This window comes from Haliaeetus albicilla, chromosome 11 (genome assembly GCF_947461875.1).
Source record: "Haliaeetus albicilla chromosome 11, bHalAlb1.1, whole genome shotgun sequence".
NCBI lineage: Eukaryota > Metazoa > Chordata > Aves > Accipitriformes > Accipitridae > Haliaeetus > Haliaeetus albicilla.
Window position 1 is genome coordinate 11,476,880 of NC_091493.1, and position 15,577 is coordinate 11,492,456.

Genomic DNA, 15,577 nt, shown 5'->3' on the forward strand with positions numbered 1-15,577 from the left:
TTCTCATTGCAGATGGGAGCTTAAAAGATGAGTGGGCTCGTAACTTGTAGCATGCTATCACCTCTAGAGAGGCTGCCTATATACATCAGAGAGCATTCTGTGCTTTTGTCATGTTTATCCAGACTTATAAGTTTCACTTAACACAGCATTTTCTACAGAAAAAGACACCCCTGCTCTGCTAGTGGTCATGGTCAAAATGGTCTGTAAGTGCAGTCTTGCTCCTTGTCCTGGTTTTGGCTGGGATGGATTTAATTTTCTTTCTAGTAGCTGGTATAGTGTTATGTTTTGGGTTCAGTATGAGAAGAATGTTGATAACACACTGATGTTTTCAGTAGTTGCTAAGTAGTGTTTAGACTAAGGCATGGATTTTTCAGCTTCTCATGCCCAGCCAGCAAGAAGGCTGGAGGGGCACAAGAAGTTGGCAGAGGACAGAGCCAGGGCACCTGACCCAAAGTGGCCAAAGGGATATTCCATACCATGGGACATCATGCTCAGTATATAAACTGGGGGGAGTGGATCGCTGCTTGGGAACTAACTGGGCATCGGTCAGCGAGTGGTGAGCAATTGCATTGTGCATCACTTGTTTTGTATATTCCATTTCTTTTATTATTATTGTCATTTTATTATTGTTATTATTATCATGATTAGTTTCTTCCTTTCTATTCTATTAAACTGTTCTTATCTCAGCCCACAAGTTTTACCTTTTTCCTTCCAATTCTCTCCCCCATCCCACTGGGCGGGGGGGAAGTGAGTGAGCAGCTTCACGGTGCTTAGTTGCTGCCTGGGGTTAAGCCATGACATCCCTGTTCCCAGTTCTTGTGGTAGGGCAATGTCAAGACCCACTCAGAAGAGGAGGGTGATTGACTAAGATTTGCAAATCCCCAGCAGCATGAACTAAGGTGAGACAACTCTCAAGGTCCGTATACAAATATTTATTAGACTCCTGTAGTGATTAATATATGTCTTAAACTAGGTTTTCTGATAATTGGTTAGGTATATAACAAATTATGGCAAGCAGTAAAGTACACCTTGCGTTACTTAACAACTCTAAGAGAAACAGAGGGAGAGAGAGGGAGAGATGAAGAGATCACCAGTCTTGGTTCCAACAGCGGGGGGTTCTCGTTCGTAAGAGCACTCTTCTGCCGAATTCCACGCACACTTTCCTTTCCTTTTTTCAGTGGCACCTGTCTTCCCCATTTATGTTTGCCGTATCAGTACAACCAGCCCTCCTGCTATGGTGGCAGCTTTGTTTCTGGTTCTCCCCCCTCCCCAGGTGATGTGTAGCATGGTTTGGGTTAAGAGACGAGTGCTGTAGTCACATATGTTTAGCGCGATCTCCACAATCTTCATTAGCCAATGCAGGGGCGTCAACTTCAATATGCATTTCCTGGGTAATAAGGCAAAGGTCATTTATTGGACACGATGGCCCTGAAAAGAGAGTTAACAAGCTTCACAAGTTACACCAGAGCAGAACCGTCCTGTCTTCACAGGGCTTCCTCCTCCAGCCGCATCCTTTGCTGTTCCTCCCGCATGGGTCAAGTGTCAGCCTTATCAGTTCATTGAGCACCAGGCCTACATTATCCAGACTCCACATTATCCGTGCCATGATGTTTTAGGGTACTTTGTGAGTGTTTGAGACTCATAAAGGCTCTGAGGGCCTCCACCCCCGCCCCTCTTATCTTTACCAAGTTTCATCTTCCACCATTGTTCATGCTTCCTTCAGGCTGCTTCTCTTGAAATTTGTTTGGGGGAGTTACAAGCCATCTCCTACAGGAAGGTACCATAGTATAAAGCTGAAACTAATGAGAGGGTCCCTCTAGGTGGGAGTTTGGTGTCTGTATAGCACCATAGCCCCTCACCAGCTCTTTTATACTATGTCAGTCAGGAGGCTGAAGTGCTATCACTGTCCTGATGGCATATGGGACCAGAGCAAAGCCACAGGCCTGGGGTGGAAATGGATGCAGTTCTGGTTCCATGGTCTCCTCTGTCTTCTCTTCCCTTGCTGGATCCTGGAAAAGAGCTTACATAGTCTCTTTTGGCTTACAGCAAAATGCTGCAACTAACTGAACTATTTTCAGTTTCCAAAAAATTATGTTTTCAATGACAAATTTAAACTAATTGCTGTTTTTGCTGTTACTTCAGAGCCTTGAGTTTTGTTTCATCAGCTCTAATATTTATTTGTGGGTGCCACTCAGGAAGCAATTTGGCCCATCATCACTTCTACAGTTAAGTAAGTGCCACAAACTTGGTTTTAAGCCAGAGGTTACCATACACAGGAAAGTAACAAGCACAAGTGGCGATTTGGCTCAGTCTGAGCTCTTCCTAAAATGCTGGCTCTAGCACAGGAAGTAGTATTTTTGCAACCCTTGAAAAGAGCAGCATTAACTTACAACTGCAGGACAGGAACATCTGGGGAAGATTTGCACTCTACTGTTTTGCACACTTCTGTTTCAGGCCTGGAGACTGACTCTAACCTCCAGGTACAGCCACAGAGCTGAGCCAACTCCAGACTTCTCAGTTCTGTAGATAAAACTGAGCTTTGCAGTGGTGGTAGAATGGGAGAAAAAGGAAGTAAGGGCTGGAAGGGAAGAAAATTCAGATTTATAATAGGGCTTTGGTTAAAGGACCAGTAGTACAGTCAGCTGACTGTGATTCTTCCTCTGCCTTAACATTTAACTTAGCCTCTGTTACAGACCATTCGTCCTTTCCCTTCCTGTCCCAAACAAGTGTGTCCCCCTCTGCAGCCCTGCTTCCCTCATTCTCAAAGGTCTCTTTGCTGACATTCACAAGGTAAGAAGGAAGTTGCTTTGGGTAAAAGTATCAGAGGACTCCTGCTGCTACTGGGAAGGTCCACTGCCTGTGGCAGCTGAGAGCTTCATCAGCATTCATCATAGGAGCAGGTTAGAGGTGGGGGCAAATCTTCAGGTTAAAATAGTTGATTCCCTATAGTTTGCTAGCTGCCGCCCTTCTTTGCCAATGCCTGTGCAGCCTCCCCAACAATGCAGGACACACAGACCCTTCTGGGCACTTTGGTGGACATGTATGTGGTCCTTATACTCAGGGGAAGTTTGCATCCATGCTCAAGAACAAGCCTTCAGCCTTTTAAGCAATTAGACTACAGTTTATGTTCCTGTATGCTCAAATTTTAAGGCTGTTTTCATTTAGTTGTTACTCAAACAGGCTGCCTTTCATGGCACTGGGAGCTTGCCTTAGTGAAAAGTATCCGAGGGAAGATAAAGTATTGCTGTTGGTACTTAGCTCACAGGCAGGACTGAAGGACAGCAGAAGAATGATGCTTAGCCACCTTGATGGAAACATAAAGTAACACTGTTTGAACAATAGCAACCTCTATAGGCTCTCCTAATTTATGGTAGGTATATGCGCTATTTGGTTTTGGAAAAATTTCCTTCATTCTGAAGTAGGAGGAATTTAGCGCTTGCAGTGAAACATACCATCAATTTTGTTGTGACTTAAAATGAAAGAACATTTCCTTTTTATGTTTCTTTTATATCTTCTTTGTTATGATTTTTTTTTGAATAAAAGGATCAACATGCAGGAAAGTGAAAAAAAGAAAAGAAACAAGACCTGCATTTTCGTCCTTTTTTACTGCTAGGATTTAAAGTGAAAAAAATTAAGTTTCCTCAAACAAGCTGCAGTCCTCTTTTTCTTTGCCTCATTATGTATAGCATGTGTAGGTGTAAAGGAAAAAGAAACCTTCTCTGAGATCTCTCAACTGAAAATTTGGGCGTGTCATTGGAAAGCTGCAATTTTTTGCTTTAATTTTTTACATGGCAAAACAAAATTTATACTCATCATATATGACATTAGAGAGACTAAAATGATGCAAGCCTCACTTGGGCTTCCCATTCAACAAGCTAGTATGGGAAACAAGGTGGATTCTGAGCTGTAGGCAATGTCACTGTAGGATAGCTGTCGCATGACAGTAGCTTAACTACACCTGTGACACAATACAGACTGCAGGGTTGCTTTGCTAGAGGAGGGATCAATAACTCAGATTTTGATTACTTAAAAAGAAAAGAAAAAAAAAAAGATGAAAAAGCTAACTGAAATTTGGAGAATTGCCTGCATCTATATATCCTATAGCAGAACAGGGGAGAAGTTTGCCCAGCAACAGAGGCAGTAACTGTAGCCTTCTGCAAAAGGAGGATGAGGCTCATGCAATGCTCATGACTCAAATTTCTCCTTCAGAGCTTAGGATTCATATTCTTCCCAGACCTACCTATAACACGCCAAATCAATAGGTAGATACAGGCAATGAGTATCACCAGGAGTGCCTGAGGTACTACTGCTGCAGTCTCAGTACTGGGGAAACATCCTGGGGCTTGGGAAAGTCATGCTGCAGTGGTTGTAGAGCAGACAATGGCCACATCAGAGATACTCAGTAAATACGTATTGAAGTAGCAGATCAGATCTTCTAGTTGTAGACCAGAAGCTTGAAAGCCTTTTGAACTCCAGAGGGAGAACAGAAGAGATGCTCTGTGATGTTTGCCACTTACGCTTTTCTGAAGAAATACAGATGTCAACACACAATCAGCCAGAGTGATCTCCTGTTAGAAATGATCTACCTATGCAGGGCTCCAAGTGCAAGTCCAGATTCAGGAAAGACAGAGAGTGAGGCCCTTGCTTATTCATAAAACACCAAGGAAGCTTTACGGACAGGACTGCCTGGAAGACTTTAGCCCAGGGCTTGGCATTTTCGGAGTACGTCTGTTCAATCCCCCTGGAGCTGGGACTCAACTCTTCTTGGGGTGAATGGAAGGCAGTTAGTATTTTTATATCATCTTAAGTCAGGCACCCAGAATTGATGGATGCTTATTTAGGAATCATATTCCTTAACAGAAGTTATTTTAACCAGGAAGAAAAAGGCACAAATTTGGTGAGGCTAATTATTTGCCAAATAATTTGTTTACTTTCTGATGTGTGTGATAACCTTTATGGTGGGTGCACATAAGAACATGACATTTTAGATTAAGAAGAGCGTCATTGTGTTTAGCTCAAATGCCTCTTGGCAGGCAGTGAAATGGCTGGCTGTATATTTACATGCAAAATGTCATTTATATAAATCAAATCTTGAGCACAAATACCTAGAGATATTGTTTTCCTGTATGCAGAAGTTCATCACGATATTTTGTGTGTTCTTGAGTGTGAGGCATGAATTAATCATTTGAAACAGTGTTTGGGAGTTGCAGACAGTCACTGCCCCTGTCTTGGGCAGCATGCAGAGAAACGGTGAAATCTGTTCCCCAAACCAAGGATTTTAAAATTTTATGCCAGAATGTCTACTGTGTGAGAATGTCTTGCAGAGCAGAAGCCGATGCATTTAGGGAATCTAAGCTGAAAACAAGCTAGTTAAATACCTTAAAAAATAGCTGGTCACTCTCGAGAGCTAAAAATCAGAAAAGAAAGAAAATAAGACAAATAATGAATTACAAGAGTACTTAAATTCCTGGGATTAGACCCTCTCCAATGGCCTATTTGTTCTGTACAAATATCTTGGGTTTGTAACACAGAGGAAGAGGAAGGATAGGAGAATTCAGTCAGAGAAGGACTAAAGGGGATATTTTTTGAAAGGTATGTGGATGCTTGAAGATGAAGCTGGTGGCCAAGGGCATTTACAAATTGCTAATTTTCAGTGGAGTGAGGCAGTTTGTTGACTCCGGACATTTGGTTTGATGCCTATTTACTCTGAAAAGGGTTTATCGCTGTTATTTGAGGAACATTTCATAGTCACGCACAATGTATATGACAGTGTTTGCACCTCAGATCAGAACAACCTGAAATTTAACAGTGTCTTCTTCACATGACACTTCAGGTTTTGTTTTTCCCCAAGAGTCTTTCATGGAAAATGGACTCCACCAAACTACTGTACGCTGCTGAGCACAGCAAGGTACAGAACAAGATCTTTTTTGTCTTGTTTATGTCTGTGATTCAAAAAGTCACCTGCAGGTTTCAGGGACGAACCACTGTTGAAATGTGTAATTATCCTTAATATAAAAATAAGCCCTTCCAGTCAACCATTGTAACACTTCCCCATCCTGAATAGTGTAAAAGGGAGGAAAATAATCCTTTGGGATTCATCCTAAACAGAACTGACTCCTAATCCGTTAGCAGGAAAAAGAGAAATTAACTTTTTCCCTTTCCCAGAGGTTCCTCTTAACTGCCAAACAATAAGGTAGAATAAAATATTTTTCTTTCAAAGTCTGTAGAAGTGACTGCAGTAGATGTGGCGTGTTGTGTGGCACTCTGGCCTTCTTTGGGTCTGAAATGCCACAGGTGTTCATATGAGATTTCAGCCCAAGTTAGAGGCATTATCTCCCTAAAAATTGCTTCCTGTGAAATATTCAGCAATTCCAAACTGAATCCAAAAGCAACGGGAGATATTCAAACCTCCCTGTCTCCTTAATGAAGAAAAATGGAGAAATAGAACACATTTGAACAGGTGGAAAAACGTTGCTACAATCTTAATTTCCATTCCCTGAGAAAACCCAGAGGCCTGTTATGAGCGAATTTCAATCAGATTTCCACAGAGAAGTCTGTTGTTATTTTATCCATCTGACATATGGAGAGATTGTCTTGTCATGGTCGTTTGAGTCACGGACATCCACTCTTGTCTCTGCTCCATTTGGTTTTACAAAATGTCTAGTTTCTGCAAGAAGACTGGTTTTGCTTTTATTTCTTCAGCTGAATGGCTTCTTGCTGCCTTAAGCAATTTTTTTTGGAGAAGCTGGGCACACAGGGATAAGGGATACTTACAGCAGCTCTGTTTGCAGGACGCCTTACTCATATGAAAGATTCAAATCAGCAACTAGGTGATTTTTAGGACATTTTTACATCCTTTTTTGTGTGCTTGTGCTATTATCTATAGTGTGATTGTTATCAACAGATTTAATTCATTTTGGGGATCGTATTGTGTTCTGTTTTATGGGGAGAAGTAATAGCTTTCATTAGCCCATCTGATATGGCTGGGAAAAAAAAAGATGCTTGCTTGGGCCCACCACCTCTTTTCAGATCTGAAAAATAATTTGCATGCTTGCAGTAAGAGTCCTAGCTATGCAGCTGTCTCTTATCACACACTGTTCCCAGCTTTAAAATGTATGAACAAATGTATTTGGAATGATGAATAATAAATAATCTTTATCACAACACACTCTTTTATTCCAAAAAGTCTCAAGGTACTTCACAAGAAGTAATAAACTTCCTATAAAGAATAAGGACCAACATGCTGCCACCTCCACAAGGAGAAGTGGCAAATCCTTAGATATACACAGCTGCTCTGCAGAGGACAGATACACACTCACATGCGCAGAGCCTTTGCATATTGAAGCATGCATAAAAGATAGGAAGAGTTCTCAGGGTTTTCCCTTGTATCCACAAGCACTTGTCTGCTGATGAAAAGTAAATGGGAAATGGAAGATAACAAAGGACAAAGGTGGCATTATCCTGGTTTCTAAACTGAAGTCTTAATTGGATTTTAAAAAGAACAGATAGTAACCCATATTTTGCAATATCAGGTGAACTTTAAAAATAGAGTGGGTCTGACCGGATTGGAATTTGCCCAGAACACCAAGTTTCACACATTTGCCCATTGGGAAACTACCCAGTCCCTATCAAATATCTTAGTTTCTCTGTATTGAGGAGCACAGGACTTCCAAGCAGGGAAGCACCCTCTCTGGATTCTGGGCATTTGCTAAGTGCCAGCTCAGGAGCCCACACAGAGAAATTTTCTGAAAATGTTATTGCACTGCAATGTCATGCACTTGTCTCACAAATTTTTCTTTGAGCTTTATGCTGCAATTCTTTATGTCATTGGGACAGCTACGTGAATTGGGTTGGAGATATAACCCTTCATACCCCATGGCTGAGAGCTGCAGCTGTCTGTGAGCCTTAGCCTGCTTTTGCACAACACAATTGTCACCGTGATAGAGTTTTATAGAAAAATGCTGCTAAAGTGTGAGAAAGCCCATGAGCTAAAGACATGCAGGATAAGAAAAGCAAAACAATAGACTCAACAGTGTTTGCTGAGATGGGGTTACTTAAAGCTCGGGGATTCAAGAGGAAAATACTGACATGAAAAGCTGTAAAATCCTAGGGAAAGAAAAGCAAAGCATAGGAAGACAGCAAATCAGCAACATCAAAGATCAGCCTACACCAAGGAGCAAGAAGCAGACCCTTCCTCACCTGACTGATGACTGCCTGTTCAGCAGAGATTCATCCAGAGTCACAAGAATATTTGCATAGCCCTGTAGCATGGTAGTCCTAGCTATCCACTGCATGTATTCACCAATAAATAAATGTTATGTACTCTGAATTTGTTTTTCTTGCTTGCAGACTCAAGCACAGTAGGGGTACCCAACCAAAAGCAACCCAGAGGCAAAAGGCTAAAGAATAAATGAGCCTTTGCAAGAGGGACATCTGTTTGCATCCCTGTTACCCTTATTAATTCCCTACTATCCATTTTCTCTGGGAAGCCCAAACTGTCAACTAGCTCCATGTTCATGGCAGCTGGTCATGGTAAGGGAAGAATGCTGCTGGCTGAAGAGAGGAAAGGAAATATGTCAGTCAAGCCTTTTCTCTCACCTTCCTCTTGGCTAAAGAAGGGCACAATTAAGTGATAAAGGAAAAAGGAGCAGACATGGGGAGGGAATCCTGCAGGATGAGATGGTTCAGAATAGAACTAAATGTGAGTCCTGCTACCTTTGGTATGATGGCTGTGGAGACTTATGATGCACGCTAGTACTGATCTAACTAGGCTAAAGCCACATTTCTGTTTCTGAAATGAAAAGCAGGAAACTTAATCTAGATCTAGATGTTCCCTAAATAAGGGAAAACAATGCTTTTGTCCCTGTCTAGTTCCTCTTCCTGCAAGAAATTCAGTGGTGTGGTACTAGTTCCATCTAGTCCGGGCAGTAGGCTCTCTGGCATTCATTGCCAGCACCCACAGGCTTCCAGTAGCCCAAATAGGAGTGAGTTGCATTAGCAAGGCTGGGAAGAAAGCCTGTCTTCTAGAGAACTGACACCACAAGTTTCTGCAGTACAGACCTATTCTCATCCACATTAGCTGTGAAAACTGGTTTACAGCCCAAATCAGTAATCCTGCAAGCAGTGCAGATTTTCTAATACAAAGAAAGTGTTCCTTTCTTTCCATTTTCACGTTTTAAAAACCTAACTTTTAAAATCAGGGTTAAATCACAAACAAACACACGCTAATAGAAAAGATCACATGCATAACCCCTGCAGTGTATTTACCTATGTAAATAATATGTAATCTTCACTAATTACTGTTTCATGTCCCATTTCCTGCTGTAGTCTATATTTAAATTGCATATTTGCCTCTATCGACTTTCTCATAATGTGTCTTGATATGAATATTCATACCACCATTGAGTGGTTGATTACTTCTGTGCTAACCTTGAAAATACTACCCTTGCAACACAGCAAAGAGCCGGGTGCTGTGGTTGTAAAACAGTGAAGAAAATAAAATACAATAAATAATGCTCAGACTGATTTAACAGCACTGTTTGGGATCAGAGCATATTCTCCTTTGTTTTTTCCTCAGCAGGTTTTTTTTTACCTCTACTTACAAATTAAGCAAAGTTAGTCCTTACTATTATTCCCTGACTTATAACTCTGGAGAATGGATTTCCATAGAAAAGGAGTGGTGCAAGTAATAGGCAATGCAGAATTCCTGCACATTGTACAGCCTTTTCAGATGGGAGAGAAAAACAGTTTCTATTGCAGCTGGATGCACATACCTTTTTCATCATATGAAATTTAAAAAAGCATTTTTACTGTTCTAAATCAGAAAAAAAAAAAGGTCACAGTCTGGAGAAGTCCTCTCAGGACAAAAAAGGGGAGAAAGATCAACAGAATTAAGTCTGCTGAAGTATATTGGAACCAGTCCAAACCAGTTTACTTCAAATATGACTGTTTTGTACCATGAAGTTTTGATGTTCAACTTATATTTCAAAATATAGGCATTTTTTAAAAAATGAACAGAACAATTTCATTTGGAAAAAGAATGAAAACACTCATTAAGACTCCTCTGTTTCATAATTCAAGATCTTGGAAGAGAAACAGGCTACTTCCCTGATGTCTTTTATAGTGTAATACCTAGGACTGAAGGAACCATGCCCTGGCAGTGGCTGCTTCCCTACACTGGCTATGGAGGAAGTCTAGAGTCAGTCTGGGGCTGTCAAACACAGCAAGGTGTGTCCTGGGCTGGGTGACTCCCCATCTCCAGGACCATTAACTATGAAAAGACAGACAGATAGGCTCGCAGGTGGGGGGGAAGGGGGTTATTTTATGGCAATGTCATATTGAATCCTGGCCACATACAAAACAGTCTATCACTCTTCTGGTCTTCTTTTACCCCCTTTTGAGAGACACCTACATACCGCAGTTTCCCTACCCTGCACAGTTGAGCTGCTTGGGGGCATTTTAAAGATGCTTACATAGCAGCTGCCATTCACCCTTAGAGACCACTGAGCTCACAGCTAGGTAACTTGTCCCGCTTTTTGAGAAGAACTCATTACTTCAGTCTGCACTGCTTACATGTTCACCTCTGGGGGTATCTTCTAAGTATCTTCACACTGAAGGCATCATTCCCTAACAACTTTGCAGTTATGACTCAGTGACTTCAGGGATTTCCAGCCTACAGAAGAGGGAAAGCAGTCTGAGCTAGGAAGTTACTTCTGTGAGAAGCCATGGAGTGTCTCCTACTGAGACACAATATTATTTTGTGGCCTCTGCTGATTTATCCTGTGCTGTGGAGTAGTTAAAGAAGACAGCTATAGCTGCTGAGAAAACACAAAAAGATTAGGCTGATATGGATCTTCAGTTTAAGGTGTAGTGTCTGAGAGTTACCCAGTTCCGTTGTCTCCTCCATTTGCTGTCTCCATTGCTGCCTGTAGAAGTAAAGCTCTTTAGATCTACTCCAGTGATGCAGCTCCACAGAGGCCAAACATATTCACTCATGTTCACTTTAGGAACACAAATGGACATGATCAGCACAGCAAGATTTTGATATGGCAGCCTTTCTCCTGACTCCTAATTAACAGATTTGTAACAGTCCTGGCTAGGGACCAGGCTAAAATGTATCCCCACTCTTCCGCACATGGGGGTTTCATGGAAGGAAAAAATCCAGGGTTAGCTTTGTCGCACTCCCCAGATCCATTTATGAATTTCATCACGGGACCGTGATGTTGAGAGCCAGCATTTGACAGGGGCCGAGTTCCCAAAAGGTTTGAGGGGACTGCACCCTATATTGGGAGATGCCGAAGGTGCACTCATAGTCAGAGCCCATTTTTGAAAATCAGATCTTAATCACTTCATTTTATGGACAGATGAGAGCATTATTCACTGAGGACCGTTTCTTTCCCACACAATACATGTAAAAGAGTTCTACTGGGATATAAAAATGTAAAAATGCAATTGCCAAAGTTATTAAAATTACATCGTTGCTATGTAACATGCTGCCATTTTTTAATCTATGCAGGCTCAATCTTGCTCTTGGACACAGTTCAAAGCTGAAATGGACAAACTTTAAGTAACTCTATAAGGACCGGCAGGAAACTATAAGATTCCAGAACTATTCTGAGCTTTAAATAAGTTTCATCTTTAATGATTCTGTTCTGCCTCCAAATAAACTGAATAATGACTAGAATCTAAAGCTTATTTAGGAAGTTGCCATAGTAAAAATTAACTACCTCTAAGCCTTTCAGCTTTATTTTATCTTTTTTTCACTGAGGTGCCCTAAATTACTTGAATCCTGAATAGCTACAGTAATATATCCATGTCTTTGAACTAAATGACATGGTTTTGCTAGAACCCTCATTATGTGGATATTGATTGAATTTCTAATTGGGACTAGGCATCATCTTGCTGACAGCATCACTGAAAGAAGTCGTGTAAGAGTGAGAAGGATTATTAACAGAAAAAGTAGAAAAAAATAAGAATGCTGTTTCTACTAGGAAAGCAGATATAGGTTGATCAAGCTGAAGAAACAGTGAATGGAGTAGAATTAGCTTAAATGATTAAATTTATATGGACTACAAACCTCCTCCAGATGTAGTGCTGTTTGTTTCTGCTGTTATTCTCTTACACTCTATTAAATATAAAAATATCAGAGGAAACCAGAGACTGATTCTGACCTGTGGATTAAATAATTATGCATACCAGTGCAAAGGGTGTATTAACCCTAATTATTCTAATTTAGGTGCATTTTCCACTCACTTTGTCTTGACATGAACAATCCTGATATAAATTTTCATGAAATGTTGTGCACTGTATTTTCCTCTGCCACTTTGTCTGTTGTCATTTGACTTTATCTTTGATGAAGAAGAGCTTCTGAAGTGAGAGCGCTTCTGATGTAATTAAAAATAATTCTCATATTCTCAAAGCTTAAATTGTGGCCAGGCACCCATTCCTCCCGGTGGTTTTCCTACCAACTAGCTTTAATCCTCAGATGCATAAAAACTGAGCCAGAGAAGCTGCATCTAATCTGGTGCATGGGCATTGTCCTTGGACTGAAAATCTCCAAAAGGACCATACCAGTGTTTTGTTTCCTTTAGAGACTTCAAGCGTTGCTGAGTGCAGAGTGTAGGAAAACGTGCCATGCAGAATACCCTCACGCTATGTGTGCAGCCTCTCTGTGCTGGTGCTAATTGGTGTGCTCTATGCACATTCAGTTTTCTTCTTATCTTTTTAATTATTTCTGTGGATTGTTTTCTCAGAGTCGCTCATAACTGTAGGTGCCTGGATTTTCTAAGTTACCTCTCCTGGACATGGCCTGATTACCAAGGCATACTTCAGGGCCTCATAAAGAGCAAAGAACAGCCCCTCACAGTAACGTGGCTGCTTGTTCTTCTTGCCAAGGCAAAGAGGGGCAATGGAGGTGCCCCAGTAATTGTAATACCTCCAAAGCTTAATTTGGCTTCGCAGCATCCTCAGAGTAGCTGTCTCAATCTCCCAATTCCTTCTTGTGCTACTTCTACAGTCAACTTTTACTGCACACCTCCAGAGGTGGCTATGCAGGGCCAAGCATCATGCCTCCAGTAGCAGCCAGTAGCTTTGAGAAGGAGTTTAAGGAACACAATGTCTGTAGCATCTTGCTCCTGTGTTGTAACAATCATCAGTTTGCTTTCAGGCTCTAAGGTCTTCTGGGGTCAGAGTTAGCACCTGGACCATTGCATTTACTAGTCAGTAATGGCCAGAAGTAGGCACAACAGACAAGCATTTACCCATATTTCTTAGAGGAGACTGAAGTCTGTAGCATCAACACATGCTGCTATATCTGTTCTGTACTCACAGTATTTTGGTCACCCATCTTTCAACTCGATCCCACTTGTTTTGTGCATGGCCCTTATTTATTTATTGTACTGGAAAAAGGAGTGCATTTTCATCTTGTGGTGGTTTTTTGCTATAAAGACAGTACCTTTCTAACTTCCCAAGTGAAAGTAGGAAAAAAAACCCACCTTATCAGTGGCACTATCCAGAAAGCAAGTAGTCTTTCTTACATCAGGTAACTACAAGCGGTAACTGATAAAAATTGAACTTTAAAGGAATTGGAGCAAAATAATTCCAATTTCACTTGATGGTATGCCTTTTATAAAGCCAGTCCTAAGGCAACAGGGAAAAAGCAGATGACTTCACTATGGCTTTGATAAAAACAATATTCATCTGGATTACCCTTAAACCTGTCCTGGGGTTTAATAATCACTTTAACTGCAGATAGCTTAAGAGAAATAGCTCAATACTGGTTTTATATTATTTTTCCCACATCTTGAAGAGAATCTCTGCAAGTCTGCTGAATGCCTTTTTTGATAATGAAAGAACAATATCCTAAAGCAAAGATGTTAGCTCCATCCCTATATCTGACGGGAAGAAACACAATCATGCAACGCAAATAGAATCTGGAACAACAGGATAAGATATGGTCATTTTTGAACCAGAGAAAATGATTCAGCAGCCATAGATTTCTTGTCTGCACTGCAGTTCTCAGAATTTTCATAATTTACATGACTAAGAGATGTTTGGCTGCTCAACCTTGTAATTCACAGGGAAATAGCATCTGGCTATTTACACTGTTATATTGACCTTGGAGAGCTTCCTGTACATATTTTTCTCTTGCAAAAATGCCTATTGCTATCACATAAAGCAAAATCGCAGTGACGCCGGTCTTCAGAACATTATATAGCGTCTCAGCTCCTGGGCCATACACTGTTCACACTCAGCAAAGGACAGGACAGTCATATGGAATGGAAGAATGAACACACAGAGTTTCAGCCATTGCCATACTCTATAGTGCAAGGTGCAAATTTGGACAGTACAAAAAAGTATCTATCAATCACCCGCACGCATTCCAGGCAAACCACCCTTCTTCCCTTACAAGCCAGCTACTGGTTTCTATCTATCTCCTCTTATTCTTTTGCTAAAATGTTCCTAATAGGCACAGCCTGTTAGGATGGGACAGCTGGAGGTGGCTGATTATGAAACATCTGACTTGCATTACAGAGAAGATGGATGAGCAGAGGAGGGAGAGCCACCGGGGCTGGGGGCAGTGTCGATGCTGCACTGGCTGGTGCTGTTACTCACTGACTAGCAGTGGGCTGCCTTGTTGACAAGTGGGTGAACTGGGCTGGCAAGGCTAGAGAGTAAAAGCACTGTCCTCTCAGCTCGAGCAAACACAGGGCTGGAAGCTGCTCCAAGCAAGCTGACCACACGTCAGCCAGCAGGTGAGTAACTGCCCACCCACTCTCAGCAGTACTGGAACAAACATCACTTGCCTATGCAGCTTCTGCAAGGGCTGCTTGCAAGACAAATGTGAACAGCTAGAAAGGCAGTTGCAACATACACAACGTCCATTCAGCAGCAGTTTTCAGAAACGGCTTCTGAAAGTACCTACCCCTTCTCCCTAGTTTTCTTCCCAGGATGGACATGCTGCATTTTCTGAAGACATCTCACTCTGGGAGCAGCTCCTTACTCTGGGCACTAACCTCACGGTCTTCAGGTCTTTTGCCCCCGGCTCCTGATGCCGTCTGGTTCTCTGTCCTCCGTCTTCTCCCTCCTCCTGCTTTGCTCGTGTGGGCCTCTGGCTCGATGGGGCAGCTGTTTGCCAGTCCTTTCCTCTGAGACCTATGTGGCAGCAGAGCAGACAAGCATCACAGCCCCAGAGTCTGCCCCCCTCCACACCTAATTTTCAAGGAAGGCTGTGACACCTCGCATGGAGGCTCTCCCCAACTCTTCCTCTGGCCGCTCTGCCTTTCTCTGTCAAGCTGGACATGGCCTCCACACCGCGTCCGCCACCACCTGTGACGCTTAGCACAGTACCTGAATGTACAAACACAACACACGCTCTTTCATACATATGCTTCATTCGTTCAGCCCTATTTAATTCAGACACGTTGATTCATGCATTTACTTTCCTTGGAGATATTAATACCAGCTCATACATACAGAATGAGAAGGGAAGTAGCGATAGCATTGAAATTGGCCTGTAACAGATGTTAGCAAAGATAGTTATAATGTCTGCCTGGCATACATCTTTGTTTCTTGGGTG

The 15,577-nt window shown here is 41.8% G+C and overlaps 1 long non-coding RNA gene across 1 annotated transcript; it reads right to left on the reverse strand.

Moving 5' to 3' along the window:
- Window positions 1–917: 917 nt before the first annotated feature.
- LOC138687622 (uncharacterized) lies at window positions 918–15,264 on the reverse strand. The gene is made up of 2 exons (XR_011326753.1): window positions 14,924–15,264; window positions 918–1,387 (listed from the first exon to the last, which is right to left on the reverse strand). It is a non-coding gene; the product is annotated as an uncharacterized lncRNA (long non-coding RNA).
- Between the last annotated feature and the right edge of the window lie 313 nt (window positions 15,265–15,577).